Raw genomic sequence first — 25,693 nt, 5'->3', positions numbered from 1 at the left:
ACTACAAATCCCAAAAGGCTAAGAAGAGTAGCTAATGGGAAAGGAAACGTATGTCTAAGTAGCCCACCAATCAGTAACCAATGCACTCTTGAACTAGCCCTCTTTTCTTGCTGCTCGCGGTCAAGATAAGTATTTTTTATACATTATCCCAATATTTGTTTCTACAGTGTTTAATTCTGTGTATTTGTTCAAGCGTGCTGTTTCTCCTTGCGCGCACCTCTCAGACAGCTGGTAGACGCGCACCCATTCATTTGCCTGCTGCGCTTTGCTCGCGCTCTTCACAACCGTCTTTACAGCGTTCTCCTCAACTCGCGTCGCCATTTTAGGATGACGATGGTTGAGATGAACGCTGCATTCTTTCCTCTCACTTGCCATTACGGAGCGTTTTTTATGTTCCTGCTCCTGTTTCTCCCTCCTTTCCACACTCGTAGCTACTGCTTCGCCTCCAGGCAGTTTTCCTGACTCCCTTTTCCCTGGCCAGAGGCGGAGTTTTGCTATTTCTGCCAGAAAGTGCAGATTTTAACCCTTCCTGTGCCGTTTTTTAGTCAGTGTTCCTATTTACTCATATTTTTAATGGAGATTGATAGTTCCCAAATGGCAGACAACATCAATGAGGAGGATGAATTGGTCAAAGACAATTTGACGGACTTTATTCAAGCATCAGTTGTACAGCCAGTTTCTGCCTCTATGAATAAATTATCAAAGAATCTAGAAAAAATAGTGTTTAACCTAGTGTCCAAGACAATTTTGGCCCAGTCTGCGGGAGATAGCAGAAAGCGCCCTCGCCCCAAAAATTCCTCAAAAGTGGCGCTGTTGGTTGGTGAGACTTCCTCATAACAGACAGAGGGCGTGGCTCCTCTCAGGCTTCCGTTAAGGGAGAGGATTACCAATATTAAATCATCTTTCAAATGTTCTAAGTAGTCCAAACATATTTCATCCCCTTTAATAATCTCTAAAATACTGGACACTGATGATAAATTGGGTGATGCAGCCTCGGAGGCTGATAAGTCAGATGAAGACAATGATGATCCTTTTAGCTCTCCTCCTCCGAAAAAGACCAAACCCTCAACTTTAGTCACTTCCAAGTCTGTCACAATTTCTGACTCTCAAGGAGTTCCTATGTTTGATCCAAACGAAATCCATCACCCTCACTCAACTGAATGGTTTCCAGCTGAGCATGTTGGAGAGTATGTGGCCTCATGTCTGTGCACTCCTTTGGACAGACAGACTAGAGCAAAGTTACGTTCTGAATGACCTTACCTATCTCTTCATTCCAAAATTTAATCAACTCCAACTATTGACCCGTCTCTACTTACTTTTTTCACCAAATTTGGCAAAGACTCGTGTAAGGGAGTAGATAAAGCATGGTCCACTTGCCAAGACAAACTTTTGGATGTGGTAGGCCCGTTAACGCTCATATTTGACTTGGTGGAATCGGCTAGGTTAGAACATGCCTCTGTTAACCCAAATGAATTGTCTTTATGGGTCCATCAGATTTTCCATTTTTCCTCTCTTCCTTTCGGCCTCTCTTCCGCTCCATGGTGTTTTACGAAACTCATGAAACCAGTTGTAGCTTATCTCAGAGCTCAAGATGATCATTTGCTTAGATGACATTCTGATCATGAACCAGAATCTTTCCTCCCTCCAATCTCAGATCCAAATAATTTGCTCTCTCCTCTCAGACCTTGGGTTTATCATAAACCTAGAAAAGTCGGCCTAAATTCCAGTGCAGCAAATAGAATTTCTAGGCTTCCTCGTAGACTCCGTCTCCGCTACTCTTCACTTACCCTCTGCAAAGGTAAAATCTATCAAATCAGAAATCCACCATTTGGACGCCTAGAACGGAAGAACCATTTATGCATCAGCCCCAGATCTTGTATTGGAATCGGACGCAAGTCGTTCGGGTTGGGGTGCCCGTTGTGGCCCGATTTCGACTGGAGGTACATGGTCACTAGAGGAGTCCAGGTTGCATATCAATTGTTTAGAGATGCTTTACGGATCCTTTGCGATCAAAAGACTCACAAAAGACAGAGGCCCTCATTCCAACCCTGGCGGTCTCTGACCGCCAGGGCGGAGGGCAGCGGAAGCCCCGCCAACAGGCTGGCGGTGCTTCCAGGGCTATTCCGCCGCGCTCAGAAAAGGGGAACCGGCGGTTTCCCGCCGGTTTTCCCCTGGCCCAGGGAATCCTCCATGGCGGATTCCGACCCCCTTCCCGCCAGCCTGTTTCTGGCGGTTTTCACCGCCAGAACCAGGATGGCGGGAACTGGGGTCGTGGGGCCCCTGGGGGCCCCTGCACTGCCCATGCCACTGGCATGGGCAGTGCAGGGGACCCCTAACAGGGCCCCATACAGATTTTCACTGTCTGCTTTGCAGACAGTGAAAATCGCGACGGGTGCCACTGCACCCTTCGCACCCCTGCAACTCCTTCGGCTCCATTCGGAGCCGGCTTCCTCGTTGCAGGGGCTTTCCCGCTGGGCCGGCGGGCGGCCTTTTGGCAGTCGCCCGCCGGCCCAGCGGGAAAGCCAGAATGGCATCCGCGGTCTCCTGACCGTGGAGCGGCCATTCGGCGGTAACCGCATGGCGGGCGGCGACCGCCGCCCGCCGCTGTCAGAATGACCGCCAGAGTCTCTTGCTCTATTATCCTCAGAATGGACAACATTTCAGCGGTCCGTTATATCAACCACTTGGGAGGCACGAAGTCCAAACCCTTGGCGGATCTGGCGAGGAGTTTTGGGGATTTTTGCCTCCAAAACAGAATCTCGGTACGTGCAGAGTATTTACTGGGCAATCTAAACCCTGTTGCGGATTGGCACTCTCGTCATTTCCAAGACTCGAGCGACTGGAAACTCCATCCCGACATATTCAGCTCTATTCATTGCAAGTGGGACCCCTTCAAAGAAGATCTCTTTGCATCCCATCTCAATGCCCAGCTTCCTGAATTCTTCAATTGGCGCCCATATCCGTTGGCATCCGATGCTTTTTCTCAAGACTGGTCAACCTCTCTCAACTACGCTTTCCCACCATTTATTATGATCAGCAGATTATTGGCCAAAGGCAGAGCTGGTTCTCATAGTGCCTTTCTGGCAATCTCAGGTGTGATTCCCCACTCTTCTGGAACTCTCGGTAGAACCCCTGTTTCTTCTTCCTTCTTTCCCTCACCTTCTCTTGAATCCTCAAGGTCTTCTACACAACCTGATTACCGACAATCTTCAAACTCTTTCGGCCTGGAAAATTTCAGGGATTCCCATCCAGTCCCACTTATTTCGGAAGAGGCTTCAAACTTCATTTACCAATCGTGGGCTCCAGGAACTAAAAAAGCATGCAGATCCGCATCGTCCCTATGGGATAGCTGGTGCATGGGAAAACATCTTTATTCCCTTTCAGCAGATGTATCCTCTATAGTCAACTTTCTGGCCACAGAAGCTATCAAAGGCAAATCTTATCGCACCATTAGCCTATATAGATCAGCTATTTCCTCTTCTCATCCTTACATCAATGGAAAACCAGCGGAGAACACCTTTTGTTCTTCTGGTTTTTGAAGGGAGTAAAATGTTAATCCTCTTTTACTGAAGAATAGTTATGTGTGGGATGTTAATCTAGTGTTAAACCTTTTCTTGTCATGACCTGATAATACAGTTCTTTCACTAAAAATGTTGTCTACAAAACTTACTATTTTGTTATGCCTAGTTTCTATAAAACGTCAAAGCACTCGATGTTACTGCTCGCCAATTTACTCCTTCAGGTGTTCTATTTTCAGTCCATAAACGCACTAAAACTAATTTGTCTTCAGTGTTTTATCCATATTTCCCGGACCATCCTAAGCTATGTGTAGGCCAGTGTTTAAAGATTTATTAACAATTAAGCCTGTTTCTTCTCCTACCCTTGCTCCTTGGATTAAGTGGGTTATGTCCTTGGTGGGCATTGATACCTCCTCTTTTGGAGCTCTATGGTCCAGAGGAGCTATGGCTTATAAGGCATTTTGGGCTGGTTCTCGTCTGGAGGACATTCTTAAATTGGCTGACTGGTCTAATGATAATGATAATGTTTTTTAAGGCATTTTATTGCAAATCTGTTCAACATGCTTCATTAACTGTGATTAATTCGCTTTAAACACGCATAATATCAGCCTCCGTTCTTGCCATAAGAATGTAGATTTTCCTAGTAATTTATCAAGGAAATTCTTAATTTTATTAAAGACACGGAGGCGAGTATTATCCCTCCGCATTGTATTTACTTCTGTTTTCTCCCTCCCTACCAGCATCATCTACTACGACACAACCTGCATCTCAAGGATAATACTACTCTTCATTTCCAGAGTCTGAGCCATACGTCTTCTCCGGACTACCCCTTCAAAACTGTCCCGGAGTCTGTTGATCTCTTGCAAAGTCTTCATCAAGTTGTAAGCTTTCTCCAATGCCTTTTTTTAGTTTTAACGGCTTGTTTTATCATCTTATCTATTGTTCCTACGTTTTTTAATTTTTGATCTCTCGCACAAGAAAAGAGGGCTGTTTGCGGACAAGATAACTACTTCGAGGGTGCATTGGTTACTGATTGGTGGGCTACTTAGAACTACGTTTTGTTTCCCATTAGCTACTGTTCTTAGCCTTTTGGGATTTGTATCAAAGAATCAGCCCACTTCAGCCATGGGGCTTAAGGGTAGGTGATTTGAGCTCTGCCCTCTGAGCTTACCTGTAATCTTCATTAGTCCGAGTCCACGTCTTCCCCAATACAGGCCTCACATGTGAGATTGCATCTCCGTCCAGCAGAACCTGTTCCCTAGCTGAACCAAAAAATCCTCCTAACATGGCTGCGATTACTCAGGAGCCTGCAAAAAAGAGAGGTACCCCCACATCACTTCCTGGTTATTTACAAGCGTACTAAGGGAAAAATACCAAAGTACTTATAATCAGTCCCACCCTTGGGAGGACAGGTGGTAAGCAGGACTGTTTCGGGGACTCGGAGTAATGAAGATTACATGTACATACCAGGGTATTACCTCCTCGTCCATCTTCCCGATACAGTCCTACATGCAAAAGAATACCCAAGCTGCACAAGATTGATTATATGAGACTATATGACACAGAAAGTGAAATGCCAAATATCAGAAATTTAATAAATTCAAAACATGTAAATGCTTGCATAAATTAGATATCAGAAACTGCTGAAAAAACACGATCCCCAAAGGAAGTAAAAAAACCCTCACACAACTGAACTGAATAATGGGAAAGGAAAGTATGGGGAGATTGCCTTGTAGCTCCACAACAGACCTCCCCAAAGAAGCCCCTTTAAAGCATGCCCAAGAAGCTGACAACTTTCTAGTAAATCTTCCTTCAATGATAGATGGAAGAGGAACCTAGGCTAATTCATTGCAAAGAACAATGGTGGACTTAATCCACCTAGAGAGGGTTGACTGAAAGGGACGAGACCCTTTATTATGTAACCAAAAGGTGATGAATAGAGACTCCACCCTGCGAAAGTCAGCCATTCTGGACAAATATACCTTTAAGGTCCATGTGTTGCACTGAGATGCAGCCCGACATGGACCATAACAGCTCTTTCAGTGTTCAAACTGATCCCTTCCTTGCATGGCTCAGTTCATCCATATAGTTGGTGGATACAGACGAGACAGCACAGTGTTATTAGAATTTCTACATATAGAATGGGGCTTAAGGGTAGGTGGTTTGAGCTCTGACCTCTGAGCTTTTTAGGTAGGTGGTGCAGTCAGAAGACTGCAGGGGTTGTATTGGTCGGAGTGTTCTGGGGAGGGGTTTGGGTGAGGTAGATAGGGCGGGGTTGGGCAAGAGGTTAAGGGTCTTTTTCCTGGTAACTGGGCTCATCAGTCACTAGTCTAGGTAGGGACAGTTTTTCTCTCCCACCTGGGACTTCCATATTTTCCAGAAAAAAATACCAGCCATAAGTTCAGTCCAGACAGGATTCTTAAGGTAGAACTTCATAAGGAGTCGCCTATATTTATTTTTAACAAAGCCTTTCTGTCTTTGTTTACTTTAATTATCAGTCAGCGGTAATTAGGGAAGCTGAGGAACACATTTTAAAGTGTTTACATCTAACATTTACTGTTTAAAGTATGTACTGAAAAGAGGGAAAATACAGTCTCAAAGTGATTTTTCTAATTTGTTCTACTGGCAGGGGCATTAAAATAACGGTCATGCCGGTATAAAACCGGCTGGGTGGCAACCCTAGTCCACCCTGACTCAGGGCCTAAATTCCAAAAACGAACCCATCCTGAGCCCTAAACCCCCCATGCACCCCTAAAAAACGCCCCTCCCCAAACCAAACTACCCTGATTTCCCTCCCCTCGCATGAGGCCTAAATCCACCAAACTACCCTGCCCTCAGCCCGCCTACCCTTAAATCTACACTGAACCTCCCCCGGCCCCCCTACTCACACCCCTAAAATAAAACAAATAAAGCCCCCATCCCTAAAAAACAACCCCAGTCCCAGTTACCTGGACCGATCCTTTTTCCTGTGTGCCCTCCCATCCTCCCATCCTCCCGCCCTTATCCCTAAACCCTCCATGCACACCTTAAAAACCTCCCCTCAGCCCCCTGTCCTTAATCTACACCAACACCCCCCCAAAGCCCTGCCCTGATATCCAACAAACTACTCTGCCCCCACCTCCCTCGCCCTGAGCCTTAACCCCCCTCTCACACCCCTAAAATAAAAAAGAACTCTCCAACCCCACTTACCTCGACCAATCCGTCTTCCTGCTCCTTCCTGCTTGCCCGCCCATCCGCAAAGCTGGACCACTGCCTGAACAACGCATATGCGGGCTGCCTTAACCACGCAAATGCGTAGTTAAGACATATGCGTTATTCAGGCAAGCATTGTTTAGCTTGCGGCTTCCGCTATGCGTGGCTGTGCCCACGTAGTTTAGGTCATTTCCATACTGAATGACCCTTGAACAGAGGAAGAAAAGAAATCAAAGCTGCCATGTCTGCAGCAAACTACCGCCAACTAGACAAGGATGGAGCCTCCTGGCATGACCACTTGCCCTGTGCCTCGGAGATTCCCAGGACCACCCCTCACCCAGTTTGGTGGCATCTGTAGATTTCACTGCGGGTGTGAGCTGACTCAACTGATGACCCCTCCCCAAGTTCGCTGGCATGAGCCACAATTGAACATCTGTCACTGTCTGAGGGGTGATGGGAGGAATCAGGGCCTCATAGTGTTGAGAAAGGGGGTTCCAATGTGCCAACACATGGTGTGCCAATGAATAAAGATGTAGGCAACTCTAAGAAATGGATGACAGAGCCAGGGCCATCTTCTTTCAACTTCGCAACCACCGTCTTACCAAAGCCTGGGGAAGGTCTAACAAGTTCCTCAGATGAAACATCAACCTGTTGACTCTGTCTTGGGGTAGAATTACTTCTCTCTTGTCTATGCAAACGAGGGTTCCAATAAATTGAAACCTCTGTGCAGGTAAGAGTGACGACTTTTCGAGATTTCGGAGAAATCCATGTTGTTGGAGAAGAGCACACACTTCCATCACATCGCTCTCTGCCTTAGAAAAAAACGCTCTGCTTAACCAGTCATCAAGATAGGGATGTACATGGATACCTCTAGAATCCAAAACACGCACCAGTGGTGCCAAGAGATTTGTAAACACCCTTGGGGCTGAGGTCAATTCAAATGGGAATTGGAAATGCTGGTGGCCCACATCAAACTGAAGAAATCTCTGGTGAACTGGAAATGTGGGAAAATATGTGTCCTGCAGATCTAGTGAAGTCAGATAATCTCCCTGCTTTAACAGCTGGAAGATACTGTGCAATGTAGTCATCTTGAAAGTGCGTTGTTCTATGAACTTGTTGAGACATTTGAGGTCTAGTACTGGACAGAAATAGCCAGACAGCTTCTGGACCAGTGACAGAATTAAATAAAACCCCTTACATAGTTCCTGCAGTTATGGGCTAAATGCCATTCTTTACCAGCAGGTCTTGAACGTCTTCTAAACGACCTTGTTGTTTCCTCTTGTCCCTTGATAGTACAGTTAATTGATAATGACCGTTTGCATGCTGAGCAAACTCCAGATGATACCCCTCGGAGGCCGCATCCATACTTCCTTGAAAAAGGAGAGCTGGCCAACCACTGTCTGCTCCTGTTGATTGTCATGACTTGGTGGCTGCAGGGACAGAAGCGCTGCTGGAATTCTGGGTCTGGGACTTGTTGAGATTTGGAGCCCCACCAATGAACCCTCCCTCGGAAGGGCTGCGAGCTTCCTTTACCAGTAGTCAATGGAAAGGCTCTTTTATAGCCAAAACCTCCTCCTGTAGGAAAGGCTATGAAAGGTGTAACCTATTTCTTGCTCTCAACAGTCCATTTGATCATATCTCCTAACTGTTGCCCAAAGAGGTAATAATCATCAAAAGATAATTTCATCAACATTGATTTTTGTAAGGCATGTGCTTTCCAGGTCCGCATCCACATGTCCTGATGCAGCGGCTGATGAACACAAGTTATGAAATGATAAGTCTGAAAGAAAACGGCCCTTTGCTCCACAGTGCTGAGGAGGGATGAACAGCCTAATCCTTCTGACATATGTTTCGACAACTGATGAAAGTCCTTGAGTAGAGACTGCATTGTGTAGGTGGCATACATATCGACCCTGCAGGGAAAGTTGGAGGCTGCATAAGCTCGCTCAACAGCCCCTTCCACCTTCATGTCTACAGGATCTGGTGGGGAAGCATCTTCAGCCAGAACACTGCCTTGAGATAAAAGGCCTGCCAAGGTTATCCACCTTAACCACTTCTGGAAATTTTCAGAAAACTTGCCAACAGGGTAACATCTGGCCAAAAAACGAGGGAAAGATGACATCCACATCTCTCCATTTCTGCTCCAAGACATGTCACAGAGCAGCATGCATGGGTAGGCTCATGACACCTACACTGCAACAGAAAGTCCTCTTCTCCTGCCACCAACTCATTAGTAGGCAACCCAATATTGCCTCTTAAATGCTGCAACTATTCAGAGAACTCTGCTCCCTGTATCAATCTGCCTCTCCTCTGCCTCTCTGCATCTGCATTAATATCAGGATCCCCCTCCATATCCTGGACATGAGGTAGTGTAGTAGGAGGCCCATCCCTAGCTCTCTCAATTATGAGCTGTATGGATGCCATGGAAGGGAAGCCGTAGGAAGGCCCTGTAGCCTCTTCATTAGCCTCCTGAAAATCCAATGCTTGCCAATCAAGGTCGGGTGCTGAAAAACAGTAAAACTGACCGAGGCTTCCTTCACTCCATCAGTTTTTAAGACAACGTAAGGTCTCACGAGAAATCACAAGCGTGACATATTTGATTTGTCTTTGGAACTGAACAGTCCCCAAACAACGAGGAAAAGAAGGTGCACGTAAAACGCCTCAGTGCATGAGCACCCACCTTCCCTTTCAACCCTAGGAATGCTAAAGCAAGTTCATGGTCGAAAACATGAGGCGCCGGTCCCATCCACTATAGCGAGGCATTGTAGACCACATAACTAATAAATGCTGCTATAGCAAGCCTTGGTGCCTCCCGCCAAAAGAAGAGATGAGACTTGATCCATATTAAAAGAAAAGTGAGTTTATTGGGTACAATCCAAGAACAACAGCAAACAGACCGTGCCCACTCCTCAGCCACCTCCAACTGCTGTTCCTCTTCTGAGCATTCCACTCAGAACATTGATGACATCGCGACAATCGATTACATAGCAGATGACCTGTTCTGGAAAGCAAAACATAACACATCCCCTTTCCCAAACAATAGAAAACAAAACTCATTAAAAATTCAATCAAACTTCTGAGAAAGTTTGCCTGTAAATAAACGGTATGAAAGAATCTACAAAAGTTAAACAAACTTACAATCAAATTTGTCTTCAATAAAACAGCATAAAGTAAGTCTTTATCTTACACTGTAAGCAAAACTGTAAACAATTATTCCTTACAGTAATCTTTCATCCACACAAGAGCACGAACAGATCTTTGTGATCGAACAAAACTATCAAAACAGGTGTTGTCAGCGGATCTTTGTGTGCAAACCACACTATCACGACAAGTCTTGTCAGAAGATCTTTGTCTATGTGCAACAAGAACACTTTCTTGACACTTATTGACAACAACATCCTTCCCTTCATCCTTCTCTCCCATCAAAGCCAGCCTGTACATGCTCCACCATTCCCTATTATGCACATGCATCACATTGAACTTTACTTTCAATGATTTGGAAAGGTAAAAAAAAAACACTCTTCCCTTTGGCATGAAATTGTGTTTTTTTATTCACACTTGGGTCAGATGTATCAAAGGATTTTGCATTCGCAAACGGTGCGAATCTGTAAATTCCACTATTTGCGAATGCAAAATCGTCTTTCAGGATGTATGGAAGGCAGTGCAGTGCAGTGCAATTATAGGGAATCACAATTTTTGGCGATTCCCTAAAATTGCGACTGTGAATAGGGAATCGCAATTTGCAATTCCCTAAATAGGAAATCGCAAATAGGGAATTCCTATTTGCGATTTCCAAAGCACATGTATCATGCATTTCCTAAATGCATGATTTGGCATTTAGGAAGTGCAGTTACCACAGATTCAAGTTTGGTGGTAAGCATGTGCAATTTTAAAAAATGCATTACAATTGCATTTTTAAAAATGACATGTAGCACACACATGCCCCTTCAGCATGTGAGCGCTTTACATATCCACAAATAATTTTTTGGGGTGCATCAAAAAGGGCCTTAGGCACCCAGCACATTGGGATTTGCATTACCTAATTTGCGAATTCCTAACAGGAATTCGCAAATTAGGTAATGCAAAACCATTTGCACCTATGGGATGGAGTCCAATTTCCTAATTGTGATTCGGTAATAGCGATTGCGCCTTTTAAGTAATCACTATTACCGAATCACAATTTTCATACAACCCATTTTGCATTTCTTAAATAGCAATTTCTTAAAAATCGCTACTAGGAAATACAAACCGGGATGATGATACATCTGGCCCTTAGTCCCCTACAGACCACACAATTCTCTTCACACTATGGGGGTCATTACGACCCTGGCGGCCGGCGGTAAGTTGGCGGTAACACCGCAAACAGGTTGGCGGTGTTCTGCCAGCAATTATGACCGTGGCGGAAAAGCCACGGCCATACCGCCGGCCCCTCCACTTTCCCGCCAGGATTCCGCCTGGCGGTCATAATTATGAGTCCCCGACCGCCAGCCTGTCCGTGGCGGTACACACTGCCATTGAAAGGCTGGCGGTAAGGGGACTTGGGGTGCCCCTGGGGGCCCCTGCACTGCCAATGCATTTGGCATGGGCAGTGCAGAGGCCTCCAGGCATAGCCCCGTCGCGCATTTCACTGCCCGAATTTCGGGCAGTGAAATGCGCGATGGGTGCTACTGCACCCGCTGCACATCAGCATTGCTGCCGGCTCTATTGTGAGCCGGCAGCAATGTTGATGTGACATTTCCGCTGGCCCAGCGGAAATGTCATAATAGGGAGCCAGGAATACCGCCGGCAATGGCGGTATTCTGTCTCCCGCGGCCTCAGCGGTCTTTTTCCAAGACCGCCGAGGTCGTAATGACCCCCTATGTTTGTTGTCAGACCTTTCCTTCTACTTCCCTTGATACAATGCTCTATCTCACTTCTTCACTCTACTCTTTGCTCCCCACTTCATCACCTTTTAACCACCGAGGATTCATCTTAGTGACAGCCCTTCTCCCTCTTAAAAGTAGTAACTACACTAAAAGGAGTAAAGCCGGTAATAGCATTAGTTGTGGTCCTGTGTGCCCATAATTTTTCTCTCAGTAGACTCTTCAATAAAACACCACACACGCAGACTACACGCTTTCACCAACCTGTTCAGACTCTCCACTAGTCCATTAGTTTCAGATGAGTAAAGCGCAGTCCTTCAAATGTGACAAGGAAGCCCTTCTAGTCACCTTGCTCTTGTCACAGTATGCACACTGAACACACTCCTTAACCACCATCTCTACTATATGATCCATTTGAGGCCACCAGTAACGCTCTCTCACCTGGGCCTGGGTCCTGTGCCCAGATGACCCTCATGTGCCAAGTTTACAATTTTATCCTGCAATCCTTCTGGCGGCACCAAACTCTCACCTGTACACAGAAAATGTTCAACAATTGACAGTTTGTCATTCACTGTCCGATATCTTTCCACGTTGGCCCAAGATACTTCTTCTCTGGCCACTCTTTCACCACATACACTTTAATAGAGCTCATATCCTCATCAACCTCTGCTGCCTTGCTCCACTCCATTTTTGTCTAAGCTTGTTCTTGTACCCACGACACAGTGGCGCTTTCACAATCCCCACTTCTCGCCATCACGGGTAGTCATGATAAGCAATCTGCAGTCTTATTGCAAGACTCTTTCAAATATTCAACATGGAAATTGTAACCTCTCACCCCTTCAATCCACCTACAAATATGAGGTGTAGCCTTCTCTCTACTTTTGTAAGTGAACAACATCACTGGAGGCCTATGATTCAGCCTCACTATGAAAGGTAAGCCCCACAAATAGAATTTAAATGGCAAAATGCCCCAATTAGACACTAGAGCCTCCTTTTTGATAACTGAATTGTTCTCTTCTGCATATCTCAGAGATCTAGAGGCAAAAGCAATCCAATCAGGCTAGTGTCAGTTGTTAAAATTGTTTTCCTAAAGACATCAAAATGTTCAAGTGTGGGCAGTCCTCCACTACTTTTCTTGACAATTTCAAAAGCACTTTTACATTCATTTGACCACACAAATCTCTCCCCTTTCTTTTAATAATAACCTTGTGGGCTGGACCATATTCCCAAAGTTCTGAATAAAGTAATGGTAATATCCAGCTAATCCTAGGAAAGAATGTGCCTCATCTTTACTGGTAGGTTCTGAGGCATCAACTTTAGACTTAATCAAATTAGGCTTAGGGCTGATCCCATCTTTGGAAATAGTATGTCCCACGTAAGATAACGATGTCACTCTGAACCAACATTTTTCCTTCTTTACTGTTAAGCCATAATCACATAATCATCCAAGCACCTCAAACAATTTCTTATCATGGTCTTCCTCATCTTTACAATACACCAAGATGTCATCCTGAAAAATCTTAATCTGACAACCCCCTTCAGCATGCTCATCATCACCTTCTGGAAACACGCAGATGCAGATGTAGTCCAAATGGCATGCCATAGGCTCCCAAACGTTTGATAAATGAGGTTAACGTTTTGGACTCCTCACTCAGGGGCACTTGATAAGTGGCTGAAAGGTCCATCACGCTAAACAGATGTGCATCCTTCAACAGAGACAATTGTTGCCTATTATTTGACAAAGGGTGACTGTCAACCCAAATGTTTTTGTTCAGGTCCCTCAAATCTATGCACATTCTCAAACATTTGCCATTATCCTTAGGTGCCAGTACTACCGGAGACAGCCTCTCTGAACATTCAGTCACCTCAATCACTCCTAACTTCAACAACCTGCCAAGATCGTCCTAAAGGGGGTCCAACATCAAATGTGGCACTTTCTTCACCTTGTGCACAACAGGCCTTGAGTATAATATAGTGCACAACTCCTTCCAAGTTTCCCAATTCTTCCTCAAAACCGTCTGGGAATTTCTTCACAATATCCTAGTTTTCACATCCTTCATTCACCAATATGACTTGTTCAAGTGCATTGGGATTAAGAGTGATAACCAGAACTCTCAGATGTTTCCACCCCTATAAACAATCCCTTCTTTTTGCCACATACACTTTTCCCCATGTCTTCCGCCCATTAAAATCAATTAACATGGGAACATACCCCATAACATCAATGGTTGCACCACCATAGCCAAAATGCTTAATATCTGGTATGATGAGTTCAGTTCCTTCACTACTATACACATCTCTTAGATATGATTACCAACAAGAGTGTAAGGGCACCCAGAGTCTGCCAATATAGTTATTTGTTTCCATCGCCCCCCTCAAACTCCCAGTAACTACCTTGCACTCAGGCATACTCACACTGTCTTAATCACATAACACGTCCTTTGAAATCACATCATCTTTGATTGCATATACCAGATTTCTGAGACCCACACTCACTTCCTCAACTTGGTGTACTACTTTGTTTTCATTGCCCATCTCAGTAGGGTCCTTGCATACTCTGGCAAAATGCCCTTTTGTTTTGCTTTCACTAATGACCGAGCTGACAAAAATCTCTGGAATGCACTTCTTAGTTTAAAGGAGACATTTATTATTACTTCACCACGAGGTTCTTGAGAGAGGAGATTAGTAGGTTGGAGGCACACGTTTAAAAATAGTCACAGCAATGAAAGGAAAATATATCAAAGTGATTCTCAATTGCAATGTACACAGCAAATATGTGTGATAATATTATAGCATAACTACAAAGCAAATAATAAAGTCAAAATTCATCACTGTAGGGCCTATCACTGCTCGTCATCTTTCTCATGCCAGCAAGTTGATGACCCCTGTTCAACTGTGAGAAAGAGATTTTCCACCCTCACGGGACAGGTCAAGCAGTTGATGTCCACTCCTGACTGAAGTCTCGGAAAATTCCCCCTCACTGATGCCCAGGGACACCTTTTATAATATTCAAAACATGCTGGCTACTGTAGGTCAGAGTTGGAAGAAACAAGCGTCGAAAGTTGGCCAAGTTTTCAAGGCTGTCTCTCCCAAGGCCGAAAAACACAAAATATGCGCTTCCTTATCATGCTATCGTGTTTGGTACGAAAAACACAAGCTTAGTTTGCCATGTGGAAAAACACAGCTCATCTGCAATGACTCAACTGCAATGTCTAACACCACGATAAAGCCAATAGGCAGCTAAACTGAATACAAAATGTAATGTCCAATGCCACGATAAAGCCAATAGGCAGCTAAACTGAATACAGAATGTAATGTGCTACTGGTGAACATTGAACAATTAATATGCACACTGCTGAAACACAAAGTCAATGGTCAAACATAATTAATTTCATTACACCTTTCTTTCTGCACTTCCTACAAATATCATGTTTAGGAAACAATAGGGTAATTAACTGAAGTTGTCCACTCCCAAAGCAATAGCATTTAAACTTGCTCAACCATCTTGGGAAAGGAGAAGAATGTTGTACTCCACTACCCTGGGGGCAGCATTTTGTGTTTCACACTGGTCTTGTCAACAACTTGTAAAAAATCTGGAAGTAGCCCTCCAGTGAGGATTGGCTGACTTCCTTCCCATCACTATACTCTTTTGATAATTGTGAATGTTACGCTTCCCCCTGGATTTCCACTAGCTAGACAATGATATGTTGACTGTTGTTATTTGCTTAATTGAGTTCTGTGTCTCTCAGACCTGCCAACTTTAAAAACCTTTCCACTCTTTGAAAGGAGGTAGCACGTCTTTGTGCCAAGCATTGCACAAGATACACTTCTATCCCCGCCATAAAAAACACAAGCAAACGTTTCTGAGTTGCCACTGATATCTAGGGGAGCTTTCAAAATCAGTAATGGAAACTGACTGTGCACAGCCTCCAAACATGGGCCAGAAACCCACTCCCCGCAGGAGTCTCCGGCCTACTTTGTTTTCCATCGTCTGATATTGGCTCTTCACCAGATGACCCTGTTGGGGGAGCTGATGATGTGTGACACATTGCAGGTCTGATTTCTATCCCACATCACCTCCCTGACTAAATCTTTGGGCATTGATACCTAATTACCATGAGGATCATGTGCTAAAAGGGTATACTTGGTGCTGGGCTGTGGGTCCAAAAGCAGCGTAAGCCCAGGACACCAGAGGTAAAGGGCTTGTTATTACAATTTGAGCCCAGTCACCATTGAATGCCCGGAAAGATCCCATAAGAGGCAATGATGATATCACCTGTGTAACTTTTATAAGTATGCTGTGTAATGTTATAGCTCTTGTGTACAGTGTAATCATTTACCATTGTGGTGGCTTTCTTGTGCTATAATTGAACAACCTATCAGGAGGCAGGTCAAAAAATACTCTGGTGGGTCGTTAGAGCTAAACTAAACAGCAGACACTGGTAAGTCATTCTGTATGAGGGTAGTAGGATATTCCATAATTTTGCACTGCACAAAGATAGCATAACCTAATCAAATGTTCCTTTTTAGAGCAGGTGATTGCTACACAGGGGGTTACATATCTGCAACTAGCCAACAGAGTGAACTGAAAAGCAGAGAACGTTGGATGACTGCAAAAATGAGGAGACCAAACTACTGACAAAGCTACTGAATGTTCCAGGTGAAGATGGTCGAAAACCAGAGAATTGGTCCAGAAACATCATGACCTAAAGCTCTTTGTCAGCAACTGTGCTTGGATATTGGGAGAAGAATCTGCAGAGATGAGCAATCTGGTCTTCGAGCTGGTGAGAAGTCATTTGTCACATCAATTCAAATGGTCAAGATATCCCCTGGGGAATAGGAGAATGGTCTGAGGATTATGAGATTCTAGATTGAGTACACAGGAATGCATAACAGTATGTCTGCAATGTATAAATTGATGGACATTGGGTGATTGCTTTGACAGGCTCCAGAGACAGTACCACAATGAAGGGAAAGCAGTTTATCACATGATAAATATTAGAAGGGACATGTTTGGGCCTGTCATAATGGTGGTTCAGGGCTTAATTTGTGCCAGCGGTTGCAGTTATTGCGACTTATTTTTGGGAACCTGCAAAAGTGAGAAAGTAGACCAGATGTGCTAAAGCATGGAAGAAAGAGGCATGCAGTGAAATCAAGTCTTAGTATTTAGCAATCCTTGCATTAAACGGCAATGGTGGTGGACTACCAAGAAAAACATTAGGCCAGAGAATTTCTTTATTTACAAATGGAGCACTGCTCAAAGAAATCTCATGACTATGCAAATAGGTGGCATGGTTGAACTGGTGAAGCTGGGCATGAGGGATGATCTGTCCATGGATTGTTTCTTAGGAGACCGCATCATCCACTTAGGTATGGGAGCAGCACATATAAAACCACCCTGGGGCAGAAGCTCCATGGAAGAATGAAAGGGAAAGTCTGGGTTGACCTCCCACTAATGGACCACCCAGGCAGCCTCCTGTACATGGCAGTATCTGAATTGCCAGCCACTGTAGGCATTGGGAATAGCAATGTCTAACTTTAGGAATCTACCTTATGAGCAACAGTGATTTAGTGAAGGGTTGTCGTGACAGACAAGGTAGAATTTAACACAATTCAGAGGAAGCGCCCACCATGAAGAACCTGCACAAGCAAGTGCTGGTGTTGTTCGATAGTGAAGTGAATGGGTGCTTACAAGACATCTGAAGCGAATGGCTTGTGTACAGCAATCCTGGCAATCTAAAAGCCCAAGCCGGATGTACTTTAGCTGTGGCACACACAGTTCTTGTTGACACTGGGGCATAAGGTTATCTTGGCTTCAGAGATGATAAAAGTTTTTTTTTCCCATTAGCCTTGCTGTAGTCACATGAGTGTAAATATAAAGAGGTTTTTCTAGACCTCTCAACATGCCTGTAGTCCGGGTACAATTATGGGGGATGGGCTATACATTTTTGTATCCCTAAACCCCCAACAACCTTGTCCAAAATACATCCTTGCTGTGGACTCTGCCTACTGAGGCAGTAGCCCTCAGGAACATGATTGCAGCAGAGGTAAGCATGCCCAGCTTGGACTCTATTTCTGGGGCAGTTTTGCCAAACAGGTGATGTCCGACAGTAGAACAAACTTAATTTCTACAAACATAAATGCTCAAACACATAATGAGTGTTCTAGAAGGCCTACTGAGGAAGATGCGAGTGTGGGGTTAGTTCAAAGGGTCCCCCTTAGCCTTGGAAAAGGATTCCAGACGTTAAATCCATGACTTCAGCTCACACATACAAAACAAATGCAAGCATCCAGGCCATCTGCAAGGTCCAGAAGACTAGTTTCATCACTAGACTATTCTGAGTCGGTGCCATGATGGCTAAGAGGTGCTGATCATGGAATCAACAAGGATGTGTATTGTGGAAAGCTAGTGAATGCTGCCCTACACTGATTTGAAGGGTGCTGTAAACTGATTTGAAAAATATCAGTATCGTCGATGATTTATTTGGCACAAGTGGTATGGCTTGAACTTTATGCAGATAAATGTAATTGCTTGCAACTGTGGGCAGACAAGAGGACAGAAGTACGTCCATTCACTTGTGCTACTATAATATTGAGTTTTTAATGCTGATCTACAAAAATATTGACTCCAGAATATTGACCACCACAATATTGTCAAGGGAAATATATTTCGGGAATTGCAGATGTAATGTTCTCCACATCTTATTACAGTGATGACATATATTTTTATGCTACGTAGCGGTACATACCATATATTAATATTTTCAAGGTATGTGGGTGTACAGTTAAGAAATACTTACCTATTTATACATACCTTGTCAATATAGAAGTAGTCTATACTCTGCATTCAATATTCTAGAAGGTCGATATTTAGGTCCTTGATATTGTGAAATACAAGAAGCTAAGCAAGACCTCTCAGTGAAGGAAACGGAGATGCTCCCTATAATGACATCCAACCTGAAATGATTGCTTAGCACACTCTCTGGATAATTCGCATAGCTATTTTCTCTGACTTTGCTTTGCAGCCAAGACTTTAACACTCATTCGAGTATGCAAGTCAAGTTCAAGACCTAATGGCTGTCCTATACAGTTTAGAACTGTAACAAGTTGGGGGTCATTAATACTCTGGTTTTACTGATTAATAAGTTCTCGTGCCAGAAACAATGGTTCTTGTGCCGGAAACAATGGTCAGGGGACCTTTACTTGTGTGTGGATTGACTGAGTCAACAATATATTGGGGCTAAAATGTTCTGAGCAACTTTTATCTGACCAGTGAACACTGGTTAACTGTTCTGATGCCTGGCATCAAAAAGAAAACTGCATTTTTGAATGTACAAAGTCATTTCTGGTGCATTTAAATTAGGAAAAGAATGCACCTGGCACCGCCTTTCAGGTAGATTTATCATTTCCTGATTTGCCTTGATGGTTCAGTATTACCTTACCAGAAGTAATCGCAGTGAACCTTGACTCATGAGCAGACCACCTGGTTCACCTCAAAAAGGTACGGCAGGATCTAAAAAACGCTCGGCTTACAAGTAAGGCAACAGTGTGCCAGAATAGAGCAGAGCTTAGGGGTAAATCATGAGCACCAGATGTGTATTGGAAAGATGGAGCATCTATGGGTCACAAACTTCCTAGGAACAACCCAGCACTGTCAGTTGGACAGAGAAGTGCCCACACGGATTATTCAATGGAAGATGGCTAGCAGTGAGACATTAGTCTTGAAATCCCAGGTCTTCATCAGTCCTTTGTAATTGTTCAGACTGAATATTATGACAAGCATAGTTTATTCTGGCCTAGTTCAACGAAAAAGTACGCATTTGCTTTTATTAGATCTTGGTCACTGAACAAATGTCTCACAATTGTTGGGCACTGAAGAGTTTAGCTCCTGATTATTTGGGACAATATTTAGGGCCTCATTCCGACCCTGGCCGGCGGCGGTAGCCGCCGGCCTGGCGGGGCCCGCCAGAATACCGCTGCGCGGTCAAAAGACCGCCGCGGGTATTCTGGGTTTCCCGCTGGGCTGGCGGGCGACCGCCAGAAGGCCGCCCGCCAGCCCAGCTGGAAACACCCTTCCACGAGGATGCCGGCTCCGAATGGAGCCGGCGGAGTGGAAGGGGTGCGACGGGTGCAGTTGCACCCGTCGCGATTTTCAGTGTCTGCATGGCAGACACTGAAAATCTTTGTGGGGCCCTGTTACGGGGGCCCCTGCAGTGCCCATGCCATTGGCATGGGCACTGCAGGGGCCCCCAGGGGCCCCATCACACCCCATACCGCCATTCTCTTCCCGGCGGCCAAAACCGCCAGGAACAGGATGGCGGTATGGGGGTCAGAATCCCCATGGCGGCGCAGCAAGCTGCGCCGCCATGGAGGATTCCCCAGGGCAGCGGGAAACCGGCGGTACACCGGCGGTTTTCCGTTTCTGACCGCGGCTGTACCGCCGCGGTCAGAATGCCCATGGGAGCACCGCCAGCCTGTTGGCGGTGCTCCCGCGGTCATTGGCCCTGGCGGTTTTTACCGCCAGGGTCAGAATGACCCCCTTAATGTCCAGACAGATCACAAGTTATTGAAGTGTAAGATCGTCATAAGCAGGGCCAGTATAATTTTGCTCTAGTGGATAATTTTCGTTCCAGTAACTGGACTTCAATACTGATTTCGATGGGTAGCACCATTGCTGCTTCTGAGTGCTCTAAATTAACAAATTGCTGTGGTATCGGCTGACTTAATTGGTTTGGACCATTGCCACTTTTGGGTGGACTAAATACAGCCATTACTGTGGTTCTGATTACTTCTTAGGGATGCAGGATTGCCTCTTCTGGACAGACCTTCTAGACCCATTTTGACATTTTCAGTGGTACCAACGCTGTTTTGAATGGATCACTAGTGTTACTTTGCTACCACTTTTGGTGAACCCATACACCAGGTACAATACTGATTTAGCAAGATTTTTCATGAGTAGGCCCTGCTCTATCTTGGATTGCTCCATTATTCACACCCCTGGGCTGATCTAACCCATCTACTTCCTAAACATCACAATTGGTCCCTTGAAGTGGAGCTCTTGCCACCTGGGGCTGATAGCGTACTACTAAAGTAAGTAAACAGAAAGTGAAACCGTAAGGTGTGCACCTAAATAAATAACTTTAGAAACCGGATTCTTTCACTCCAGATTCAAGACTAACCACATTCAAACAACATTAATCAGCTCTTGGACTACCAAAGCAAGTGATTACAGACAGATGTTCTTTTGCTCTTGCGGAAATAATCAATACAGCTTAATTTTAAAAAACGAGAGAGACATCTACCTCATCTACCAACACAGATTGTTTCTGGATGTTAAGACTCCCGCTGCTCCAAAGTTAAGCCCTAGACTTCAAAAACTGGCACCAGCATACTTGCACCTAATAAAGAATTTAATTTGTTGTGGTAGATGTGTCTGCACTGCTCCAGAATTAACCTCTAACACTAATAACTGAAACCTTCAATGGACCTTACTGTAGCACTGAAAACACATGCTCTTGGTAGCTGATATTCGAGGCTCTAGAACTGATCACTGATTAACAATATTCATACTACCTGATAGAGATAACTTTCAAACAGATAAGTCTAAAATTATATCAACATACAGAAAGTAGTATCACCAAAACATAATGTATTCATGCTTACTAAGACACGCCAATAAGAAAAAAAATTCACAAATAGTCTAGCTTTTATTCTTCACCTTCAAACGTTCTTTCTATTTCCCCTTTGCCTGCCTGCGATCCTCTCTTTTTCAATATTCAGCCCTATTCCCTCCCCCCCTACAAATGTCAGTCTTCTCCATACACATTGCTCTTTCCCCCAGGAACTAAACAAAGCGACTACGCCTTCCCTGACTGTCTCTCAATCCTCTCTTGCTATTGCTCTGCTTTTCTAGGTCCCTGCTCTTTCCATCTCCTACAAACCCCATTATGTGTCCACCATCATGCGTTGACGTCCTTCTTGATAGCAAATAGACCTGTTTCTTCTTCTTTTCCTCTTTTTTCAGCCACACTCCCACTGTTATAACTCCTGACGACTGTCACCCTGAAACTGAAGTCATAGCTTCCACTCAATTTCTACATTTCCCATTTGATGCAATTATTTCCATGTGTTTCTCTTTGCGCTCTCTCTCTCACATTTGTTTCCCCTTTTTAAACCTTGTCTCATTCCCCCCAAACTAATTCTTACTAACGCCTATGACCATCCTCAACCACATTTCTCCTCACCTCTTGTAATCCCTGCAAAATCTCAAGGCAGAAAATGACCCGGTCTGGCCTTATCTCTTCCACCGGATTCTCCCACTATACTTACTGTGTACTCCCATCTGCATTTCAAATCTAGTACTCTCTCGCTGGTGCACGCCCGAAGACGAAATAAAACAGCAAGACTCTTCTGAACATCTTCGGACTTATAGAAAATTCCAATCACAACCTGCCCAAGTGATATTGTGCCACGTGTTCTATATTTCTCAGAAATCATCAGTACAGAAAACTGGAGGTCTAGTTTTTTCCACAAAAGCAACTGCCCTTAAAATCTATCAAAAACTGTTCTGCCCTAGAATGCAAATCGCTAATCATTCAAGTGTTCTCCATCACATCCACATTTCTCCTAATTTACACACTTACATAACAAGTCATTTACTCAGCCCTTTCTGAACTTTATTTCAGAGATCCCTTTATAACATCCCAATCTCCTCTTACTGGGTGACTTTGAAATATGGTTTGATGAGCACTAAATATACCAAATGAAATGTCTCTTCTCTAACATAGGGTTGATTACCCCTTGAACCACATTCATATCAAGAGTTTGGAATAAACTTAACCTACCATCCTTTAACTCTCAGCTTTTCCCTTTCTTGTTTAACAAACATAAAAAAGTTCATCAGTTCCACTGTGAGCTTACAACTGTCAATGAAAACCTTATCCTACTAAGGTCCTCTTCATCTATTAAGTGTCCTAAGACAGTTAACTGGCTTTCTGGCTTCTGAACTAAAACCCCTCAAAATAAAATAATGGATGCTGAAAAGACACTGGAAGAAATATTACAATAAAGATGAATATGCGCTCCAACCCGATTCCATCTTTTAAAAAGCCATTATCAGAAATGCAAAAATAATCCATTACTTCCACTGTAGCTCAGAAGCCACCAACGAAACTACACAGAAGTATAAACTCTGAATATATGAACTAAAAAGTGACAACTTCTCAAGGTCCATGTGACTCTCTAGCAGAGCTCTTCTTCAGAAACGCCAAAGTCCTGGAAGAATACCTACAGAAGAAAAGAAAGGTGACTATTTAAAGTTATCCAATTTCAACCCCTGGCTGATAAAACCGGGGTTTGCTGCTTTATTTGTTGTAGTTTTGACTCAGTGGTCCACATTCGGACGGGGTCATCTTCTGGACAGGTAGCGGATGCTTGCCACCACACAGTTTGTGTTGTAGTGTATCCACGACTGGAGTGGAGTTGCTTTTATGTGGGAAGCCTTTCATTCCAATGACACTGTAATAAGCTGGCGACCCGTAGAGCATCACGAAAAGCTGCAAAACTCCGCTGTGTCGGGATATTTCTTAGTCCAGAAACATCCCGGCAGCGCTGTGTTTTTCACCTGTACAACAGATTTACTTCTTGAAAAAGTTCAGATTTCTACTGTTTAACTGTCGCCTACCTTTGCTTACACAATTAGGTTACATCTATTATAGAAATCTTACTGGACTAACCAAACCATCCCTTCTTACTGCACATTCACTTAGTTAATGTTCTGCCAAAGTGATGTAATAAATCATATTGTATCCCTGATAGCAGCCTTTGAGAAATAAATAGGCAACCATCTACTGGGTAGGCCCTTTCATCATTAACTGCACGCACAGGGATGTAGTCACACTGTTATATAGCTGTCTGAAGCTAGTGGAATGCCTCCATTGGGGACCTCGTCTTTACAAGTTGCACACTTTAAGATACACAGAGAGGTTGCCTTGATACAGAGAGGTGGTCTAGCATTTGTGCTAGTGGTTCTCAAGGAGATAACAATTACCTGCACTTTACCGAGTCACACCGATTCCGAAGAGGTGCACACTATTGCATTGTATTAAAAGGCATTTATATAGTACTTCCTACCCCCTACAAGGCACTGAGGTGCATTTGTGAATGGATAGCACACAGCCCCGATGGGAAAATGTGTTTTGTCATGTGAGCTATTTGGGCAGTGTATGGTATGTGTGAGGACCACAGTTGTGCTCTTACCACCTTTTTGTCACTTCTCCTGTGTGAATCTGAAGAGAAAAGGTGAGAGGCATATGATGCTTAGAAATGTAGGGGTATACTTATCAAAGTTTTTTGGCCTTGCACCATTCAAGATAACACAAGGGCGACACAAAACCTAGATGAGATTTACCAAGCCACACAGGGCCACCTTGAGTGGTCCTGCATTGCTTGGCAAAATCTGGAGTAATGCAAGACAGCACAAGTCGCTGCCTTGTGTTACTCTGCCCAAGGGAGGCGCTCCATGGATGGAGCATGGGTGTGGCCATGTAATCACCACTGGATTTTGTTGCTTTCCCATATTTACCAGAAGTGGTACACCTGGGAATGAATGAAAATTGTAAACCTTCACAGAGGAGGCGTTATGAGGAGCAATAATATCTTTGTTTCTCCTAGTTTTAGTCCTCTTTCTATGTGTGCTGCATTGTGCCTCAACGGATTGTTCTTTTTTGGTGGGAAGGTATCAGGGAGCCTGCGTTGGCGCTAGGCAGACAAAAGTGCTACAGCACAAGGAGAGAGCAGGAATGTGCCTTATCTTTATAGATATGGCACATTTCTGCCCACTCCCTTTCATGCAATGCAGCGCAGCACGGTGTCTTGCTGTACTGTGTTGTGTGAAACAATGATAAATATGACCCTAAGTGCTGATGTGTGGATGGACAGGAAATGTTTGAGAGCATTATGAGTGCCTTTTGGCCTAGGTGGAAAGTGTTTTTTTGATGCGTGTATGCAGAGACTCCTCTGGCATTGTTGCTCCATCTACACCAAGGATGTCAGAAAGCGTGTGAGAGTAATTCCCCTGCTCGTCGTTTGGATGGACAATGGTAAACTCCCTGAATGGAAGAAATACACGTGTCTCAGTTTACTTTTATTTTTTTTCCTTTTAATGTATAACAGTTACGCCTGAGTTACACAAAGAGAACACTTACAGGCAGCAGGTAATTGAAGCAAATACCAGTTTATCTCTCTAGTCTACTACGCCATATAGCTGAATAAATTATGTTGAGGTTATATATACAGGCACACACGTGCACCCACGCACCAACAGACGCATCCACACACACACGCAAGTGGAGTGAAATGGCTATGAGTTAAACACAGAGGCGACAGATCCGCAGTTGCAAGTTGCAAGGAATGTTCTACAGGGCTAGGTAGCTATTCCAGGTGAGTACATACTGTTGGTGTGTCTGGCAGGCTGGAGCCATACAGTATGGAAGCTCCTCATCCTCAGGTGAGTGGCCATGTAGTCAGGGGTGGTGGTTACAGAGATAGTCCAAGATGGCCTCAGCAGAAACAGTTGCAGCACCTCAAAAAAACGACAGAAGATCCACTGGTGTTGGTACTTGTTGGCCGGGTTGAGCACCAAAGAGTTGACAATCTCTCCTCTCCTTGGCTCTATTGGCATAGACTGCGGCAAACCGCCCGGGTGTCTGCTAATGTGTGTAACAAAGCAGTGGGTACGAGTATCCTTCCAGCACATCAACAGAGGCTCTCACTTGGTATCTTATAAACAGTCCGGCTCTGCTCGCATAAATGCCACTTTTTTGCAGAGATGGCCTCATTTCTTTTATGTTCATTTTTGTAAAACACAGTGGAAATTCTCAGTCCTCGGATAATTTTTGTAATTCTTTTTATACATAAACCCAACATCAAAAATATCTGGAATGGAGTTATGAAATACTATTTACAGTCCTTCTTTACATTTGGCCTTTCAATGTCTGCCATACTCCACATTGCAAGAAACAGTCATAGGTTTTTCATGAACATAGTGTACAGGAATAGATTCTCACAGGCATACATAAAATCTCATAGGTAGGGCTTTCTGGAAAGCCCACTATTTACACC

The sequence above is a fragment of the Pleurodeles waltl genome, chromosome 6 (genome assembly GCF_031143425.1).
Source record: "Pleurodeles waltl isolate 20211129_DDA chromosome 6, aPleWal1.hap1.20221129, whole genome shotgun sequence".
NCBI classification, from domain to species: Eukaryota; Metazoa; Chordata; class Amphibia; order Caudata; family Salamandridae; genus Pleurodeles; species Pleurodeles waltl.
Note: the sequence above shows the minus strand (reverse complement) of the source record.